Source organism: Sinocyclocheilus rhinocerous, unplaced genomic scaffold, assembly GCF_001515625.1.
Source record: "Sinocyclocheilus rhinocerous isolate Xijiao unplaced genomic scaffold, SAMN03320098_v1.1 scaffold792, whole genome shotgun sequence".
NCBI classification, from domain to species: Eukaryota; Metazoa; Chordata; class Actinopteri; order Cypriniformes; family Cyprinidae; genus Sinocyclocheilus; species Sinocyclocheilus rhinocerous.
The window spans coordinates 1,967,989-1,975,324 of record NW_015626872.1 but is presented as its reverse complement, the minus strand read 5'-3'; the positions used below and the strand labels follow the sequence as shown (position 1 = coordinate 1,975,324).

Genomic DNA, 7,336 nt, shown 5'->3' with positions numbered 1-7,336 from the left:
ATATATAATAAAAATCTCAAAACATAGTTGATGTTAGTTAATAAGAATATAACTGTTTATTGTTAGTTCATATTAGACTATAATATAAACATGCAACTTTTGATTTTAATAACATATTATTAAATGTTGGCATTGACATGAACTAAGAATAAAAATGCTTTAGAAGTACTTTTCATTGTTGGTTCATGTTAACTATTGTTTACAAATGAATTCTTATTGTACTGTACTATCTGTCTATTTTTTGGAAGAAGGTGGAGGATTGAATTTGTACTTGCACATACCTGCTATGACAAGGGTATAAGCGCATTGTGCTTTTATTTCTTATTTATTTAGCGTTACAGTCTTCCCTGCTATTGACAAGGAAAGTAATTATTTTGTGGCCTCGTTTTTGGCTGCCATAAAAAGCCAGTCTACTCTGTTGCATCTGCACTCATTAAAAACATCAGGAGCAAGAATTTGCTTATTCAAATTTCAGCCCTTGGGGCAAACTTGTTTGCTTATGCTGCGCTAGAAAGAATACAGTACGAAGCGTGGTTAAAAATTGATGATCTCTCTCTGCCTCTGCCGTATATTTGTGCTGGACTTTTCCGCATGGGCTCTGGCAGCATGCAGCATCTCCCCTCCCCAGACCTGTCTGTCCCAAAGGATCTCACCCCTTCGCCCCCACATAGCATCACCCCACTGTCATTGTCCCCCAGGAGCCCCACAAAAGGGACCATTTGACCTCCGAACACACCCCCATTTCCTCTCTTTTGAAAGTGTCCTGGCCCACAGAAAGTCTCATTGCGACTCAAAGGAAACTGTACATCAATAAAAGATGGCCAGCCAAAGCTCATAGAAAAAAAGTGAAGAAAAACACTCGCATTTCACCCCAGCTGAAATTGACGGAGTGGGCCACTTGTTTCCTAGCAACAGACGCCTACAGCACGGGAAGTTGCAAGTTCACAGTTCAGTTTGGTGTGGCCGGACTCCCTCGGACCTCCGAGTTGAATAGATGCCCGAGGTCACATCCTACGAATTATTATTGCAACAACTTCAAATGGCATATACGCTTTGACATATTTCATGCATTGTCAATCTGTGTTCAATTTTAAAGGGGCAGTTCACCCAGAAATGAAAATGGTCAAGCTGTATGAGTTTATTTTGTGGAACTCAAAATGAGACGTTTAGTAGAATGCTCACGCTGCTCTTTTCCACACAATGCAAATGAATAGTCAACACCCCTGTGATAAAGAAGTGCACTTGAATGTGCTCTAGTCGTTTACTTAAAATATTTAAAGTATATATTTTTAAAAACTGTAACTAATATAATGTTGATGAAATAAAAAGCCACTTAAAGAGAGACACTTTCATGACTGTTTCTTAACACACAAAGTGCATACTTTGTAATAATGCCAAATTAAAAGTTTTACCTTAAAGTACAATTTAAATAATTACTTTATTAATCTTTCATCATGCTTTAAAGAAGTACACTTATTTTGACGTGTTGACCAACATACTAAAGCACTTGATTATAATTTTAACGGTAGTGTGTTATTTGATATTACAGAAAGTTCATATGTTTTACATGTACTGAATTGCAACTTAATCATTACAAATGTGTAATTAAAAATATATTTAAATGCATGACACAAATTTTTAATAAAAATGACATTAAAGCATATTTTAGCTTATCATACATGATTGTCAGTACATTTGGCAGCACACTTTAACCATATTTCAAGAATATTTATGAAATTACATATAAAGATGTAATTCTATTAAAGTGGGTCAAAAAAGTTAAACTAATTGCATTTAATATAAATTTAAACTGCAATAAAAAAAATTGCAAAAAAGTGTCTGAAAAATTACAGTCAGTTCGCGCTTAAGTATATCATTTTTATTTCCATGAGTACTCTTATTAAAAGGGAAAAGACTGTGAATCGTCAAAATGCACTAAAATGGTATATTACAACCCTCCTTGTATGCTTTTCTAGATTAAAGTTTTGTGTAAATGTCACATCTCAAATGAAATAAAAGAATCTGCTGATCCATATAACCAGCAGTTGTCATTTAACGTGCATTAGCCTGAAGCCAAATGCCATTGGTGTCTCATAACCAATCGTTATGCACCAAATCTGCATATTCAAATGAGATGCGAAAGCTATGACAGATGTATTAAGTTCCACTAAAATAAAGCACAACATGGAGGCGAGTTAATAGACGGAATTTTATTTTTGCCCACTGTTCCTTTAAACTGTGACTGTGATGAATTGGGTATTTAATGGTGCTGCTCACTGCATTCACTTCCCCTCCCATTTCCCAAAGTGCCTTATCAAAGGCTCATTATGCAAAGGAATCCCAAAAAGGAAGTGGTTTTAAGGCTAAAGGACACTTCTTTTTATCTATTTGGCATTTAGCTGCCGCAGTTCACAGGAATAATGCAAATGAATGAAATGTGTTATCTCAAAATGAAACCAAACAGTGCATTTGACAAGCACGTCGAGTTCGGTGTCGTGTGTTATTACCGTATTGGCCCGAATATAAGACGACCCTGATTATAAGACGACCCCCCTTTTTCCAGATGTACCTTTTGGAAAAAGGCTTTTTAAAAAACAAATCTTGATTTTCTCAGTAAAACACATTTTGTCTTCAATCATTTTCATATTGCATATTTTTCCTATTTTAATTTTTGTTTTGAAAGTATGATAAAAACTGGTAAAATGTATCAACAATCACATTTAAAAAATATACACTTTTTGATATACCATAAAAAAAAAAAAATAATAAAAAACAGGTAGCCCATCTGAATTAGGGCATTTAGGCTATCCATCTAATAGTAGCCTACCAAAATCTTATTAACAGTAGAAGTTAAATCTTACTGTAGTCTTCAAATCTGGGTACTGTCTTACGTTTTAAAATCACAAAGGGAGTTTGGTCCCATCAGGCTAACGTGACAGTCACGACTCATGCAGCTGTAAGCTTTTCTGCTTCTTTTGTTTTTACTCCCAATCTTTACAACACGCATTACATTATGTATTTCATGGCACACTCGTTTTATGCGTATTTGACAAACTGAATAAATAATTTAAAAAAGGTAATTGCGACTTTTTATTTCGCAATTCTTTTTTCTCCGAATTGCATGACACAAACTCGCAATTGCAAGTTCAGTCAGAATTGCGAGATATAAACCCGCAATTCAGATTTTTTTTTTCTCAGAATAGCATGATATAAACTCACAGTTGCAAGAAATAAAGACAGAACTGTGTGATATAAACACTGACTTTTTTCTCGCAAATGCAAGTTTGTAGGCCTATCTCACAATTCTTTTTTTCTAGCAACTGCAAATTTATGTCTCGTAATTCTGACTTTTTCTATTAGAATTGTGTGATGTAAACTCGTAATTGTGAGTTATAAAGTCCGATTCTGAGGAAAAAAGTCAGCTCACAATTGACATTTTCTTACAATTGTGAGTTTATTTGGGGGTGGGGGGGTGTGACTGATATATTCTCAGAATTGCGAATTTATATCTCAAAACTCTGACTTAACTCACAATTGCATGTTATAAAGTCAGAATTGCACGATATAAACTCACAATTGCAAGAAGAAAAAAGTAAAAAATGTGATATAAAAAGTCGCAATCACCATGCTTCCATACATGGCAGTAGCAAGTCTCGGTACTTGCTCTGCCGCCGCAGCAGCAGCGTAGCAGATCAATTCCGCCAAGACCAAATACATTAACATTGTCATGTACATTACCATGCCAATCTTTCCGAGAGTTGTCATGATAGAACTAGCCTTCAGACTAACCAATGGTATTTAGAGGGGTTGAAATGACTCCATCTGTGGGGCTTGGCTAAAAACCACACGGTCTGAGCGGAGCAGATGACATGTGGAGGAAGACATCACACGTGTGACATGGACAACATCTCATATCTCAACACAAATAAAGCCCAGCCATCCACCATATCTTCCTATTCGACTCCTCCAGAGCGGCGAGCATCTTTACCCGGCTACACACGTATCCCGTTACGGCAGATCGCCTATGATCAGTTCACTAAGTATGATTACATTTAAACGCAGGCTCTCCCAGCGTCAGCTCATGTGGTAGAAATAACATCTTTAACCAGGGTAAATACACACAGCACACGGTCCGTACCTCCTCTGTAACCGAGCCCGATTCAGAGGCGGGAAGGAGTTTACATTGAGAGGCCGGTTTCAAACAACTGATCTGCGCGTCTGGGTTCAGGTTCAGGGTTCAGTGCCTTCTCTGGAAGTTTGGATAGGAAAAAAAAGTGTTTTCTGCACACATCTGCACTTTTAGAAAATATGGCGTTTCTAAATGTGGCGACACAGGCGTGATGACCTGAGCTGTCCGGAGAGATAAAGGAGCGCGAGAGCTTTAGCAGGCTCTACTGAGGCGACATGGAAAGGTGTGGACACTGAGTATGGGAGGAAAGTTGTTTGGACTAGGGGCTTTTACCATGACGAGTGTGGGTTTTTTATGGTCTTACGGGGCAGAGGCAAAGCTTCCATCTCATACACATGCCTGAAAATCTCTGACAGCACCTATAACTAAAACAAGAGTCAATCTGGATACAACTTTGTAAAATATACTTAATCACTTGAACACAGATTCCACATTAAAGGCATCATCATTTATTTGATACTTTTTCAAAATTTTAGTAATATAATCTAATATTTAGTTAGTATAATGAGTCACATTACATATATACAGTAGATTCAACTAAAACAATATATACTGTACACTTACACTATAGCAAATCTTAGCCGTGTGATTGTTTATATCATCACAAAATGTAACTATTATTGCCCAGCACTATATATAAAGTTGAATATATCCAACCTGATCTATTTACAAACAAAAACAATATACTATATAGCAAATTTTGGCTATGTGATTGTTTATAATGTAACTATATTGTCCAGTTCTTTATATAAACTCTATATCCATACATACAGTACACTCATGTAAAGCAATATATACTACATAGAAAATTTCAGCTGTGTGATTGTTTATATCATTGCTAAATGTAAAGTATATTATTGCACAGCTCTATAAAGTTGGATATATAGTATATCCAACTTTATCTGCATAAATATAGTAAAATCACAGTAAAATCACAGAAAAGTGATATACGTATACTAAATATCAAATTGCAAGTGTGATTGTTTATATTTTTGCACAAATGAATATTATATTTTTAGCCTGCTCTATATATAAAGTTGCATATATATATATATATATGTATATATATATATATATAGTCCACCTGCTACATGGACTATAATACATGAAGATATTAAGATATTATAATTACTGTAAAATGTTTATTGTGAAAAGCGTTATAAAACTTTAAGAAAATATCAAATAAAATAAAATAAAATAAATATAAAAGTCAGTTTGACCTTCTCCAAACCTGACATTGTAAGTTCTTGCTATTTAATATTTTGAGTTATTATTTTTAATATTTTAATACTGAAATAATGGCCTATTAAATAAACAATGACTTCATTTGATATTTTACGTAATTTCAACTTTTTACTTTATATAGTTAAATCAATCTTCATAATACAATTTTAAAACAGGGATTTTTTTTTACATTGTAGTTTTACAGTATAGCTGCTTTTATGACCATTAGTCAAAAAATAAAATAAAATAAAAATAAAATAAAGTTAAATTAAATTAAATTAAATTAACAACTATAACTGGACAGTATCACTATAGAAAGATTTTTGTTTAGGCTTCTTTGCTATTTATAACTAATAGCACAAACAGAATCAGTTTGTTTTATACTTATATTTTTCATTCCTGTTCTGTTTGGAATACCATTTATTATTAAATGATTATTTGTGGAATAAGTGGAACTAAAATACATATTTTATTGTGTTTATAATGTTTTGTTTACCAATATTTTACATTATTTCTGAACATTATAGTAAAAGGTGATTCATATGTTTTCTCTCAACAATGCAATATTGACCCAGTGCACATTATAGTAAGATGCAACTTATTAAAAAACAGTACATACTATGTATCTAATATGTACTTTGTTTTGTTTCGTACTGTGGATTGTGCGATAGGCACTCCCTCCGTTTCCTCGGAGAAAACGCCCCCTGACCGAACACCACGAACAAGATGCCTGACAGAAACAAATGCTGCAGCTGAAGAACTTCACAGTTGTGGAGCCACACAACCAGGAAGACATCTGACAATCAGGAAGAAACACACACACACACACACAGAGGAAAACACGTGTATACAAACATAAATCATCCGCATGAGGGTTATCTCACCCTGACCTCCATATGCAGAAAACCAGTTGCTTGCACAGCTGGTGAGGCCACTGACTCACTGCAGCCCCGACAGATGCAAGCGTTACCCATAATCCCCTATCATCAGAGCAAACGCTCTTTGTAGTCTTTGTAGTTAAATGCACACACACAAGTTAGAAGTCAAAATAAGATGGGGATTTTTCTCATATTGTGATTCAGGTGACAGACAGAGACATACGGACATAGACCTATTGGAAGTGTGACCTACTTAGTGCATAAAACATGTGTGAATGCACAAACACACACTCACATAACCCCACAAGTTGCACGGCTTTATGTCTTGACGGTGCATATATCACTGGAGATTAGCAGAGGCATGCACTGCACAGCCAACAGATGCAGCAATTCGTCACTTTTTATCTCTTCCTATCTCTCTCACACACACACTTTTCCAAACACTTTCACCACCTGACGCACTGCGTGAACTTTATGTGCTTGAGGAAGCCTGTGCGTGTGTGTTTGTGCATGTTTGTCTGTATATGTGGAAAGGGGTGGAGCAATTAAAACTCTTTATGATTTCATAAACCACAACTTGGTAGCCTCAGAGATCAAAGACCACCAAGAGTCAGACCAGACACATTGTTGGCCTCCCTGGAAGATGAGCTGACACTGATTACAGCCTCGAACATCTCAGTGACTAAGCAGATGAGTAGATTTCCCACGCATGCACTTATCACCTGAGGATATTAAAGGATAGTTCACCCAAAAATTAATATTTGCTAAAAAATGACTCAGCCTCAGGCCATTCGAAATGTACATGAGTTTGTTTCTTCATCAGATTTGGAGAAATGTAGCACTGCATCAGTGTCTCACGAATGGATGCTCTGCAGTGAATGGGTGCCGTCAGAATGAGAGTCCAAACAGCTGATAAAAACATCACAATAATCCACAAGTAATCCACACCACTCCAGTCCATCAGTTAACATCTGGAGAAGACAAAAGCTGAAACTAATCCAGCATTAAGATGTTTTTAACTAAAATACGAGTCCATAATCCATAA

General features: G+C 35.6%; 1 long non-coding RNA gene across 1 annotated transcript in view; it reads right to left on the bottom strand.

Annotated features, from left to right (window-relative positions):
• The window catches only part of LOC107719971 (uncharacterized), a 22,069-nt gene that overhangs the window by 966 nt on the left and 13,767 nt on the right, over positions 1-7,336 (bottom strand). The gene's annotated exons all lie outside the window — the stretch shown is intronic.